Here is a 951-nt window from a genome sequence, read left to right as displayed (position 1 = left end):
GGTCAGGACCGGTCCTACATCTGGACCGGTCCAGGACCTGGAGCGGGCGGGTCTGCCCCACCTGTCCCGAGATTAAACTGCCCGGCTAAGCGAGGATCCCCCATGCTAACATGCCGCTGCTAGCCGGTGTCGTGCTGAGGTACCTTCCCCAGCCAAAACGATGCCTGAGGCTGGGGACACAAATTCAGGCAGATGACGTACCTTGGCAAAACACCGGCACCAGAGGGCAGATAGCAGAACGGCAGCAGCCTGCTGCTCGGTGAGACTCATCTCTCTCTCTCTTTGCCACCATTTCCAGGTAAGTTTCATTGTTTATAAGCTCAGCTGTTGACACCAGTTAGATCGATGCTTCAGGACTCGATGTATCAGCCTGTGACCCTGTGACGTATTTTTGACAGTTTGTTAACAGGAGAAATTCATATTCAAGACAAAATTTGTATTCTGAAGAGATCTGTTAAACCAAGAGTCAGCAGCCTGCAGCTCCAGATCCACATGTGTCTCTTCTATCTCTCCATGGTGGCTACAAACATAAAATAAGTCATGGAGACTGCTGACCCAGACATGTCGACCATCAGAGTCAGCAGCTCCTGATAATGTCTGTCTAACCAAAACTACCTAAAGAAAACAAATAAACAAAGCCTGAAAACTAAGACTACCAAGATCCAACCCCAAACTAAAATAATACAACCCAGCAGAGTAAGACTGATGAGGACAAAGAGGGGAAAAAGAACAAAAAATGAATAAAAGAAAAATAAAATAGCAATTTTTGAAAGTAAGGATTATTAATTAGCATGTATTTAATTTATATTAGTTCAAAGTATAAATTGATGTCTGAGATAATAAACTATGTAGGTTTTTACATCCTGTTGACCTGAAGACGTCTTGTTTGTTCAACTCTACCTCCAGGATGAACAGATTTTATATACAAAGCAAAATTTGGTCAAGTTTGAT

The sequence above is a fragment of the Oryzias melastigma genome, unplaced genomic scaffold, assembly GCF_002922805.2.
Source record: "Oryzias melastigma strain HK-1 unplaced genomic scaffold, ASM292280v2 sc02088, whole genome shotgun sequence".
Classification (NCBI taxonomy): domain Eukaryota; kingdom Metazoa; phylum Chordata; class Actinopteri; order Beloniformes; family Adrianichthyidae; genus Oryzias; species Oryzias melastigma.
The sequence above is the reverse complement of the archived record's forward strand: the minus strand, read 5'-3'. Positions refer to the sequence as shown.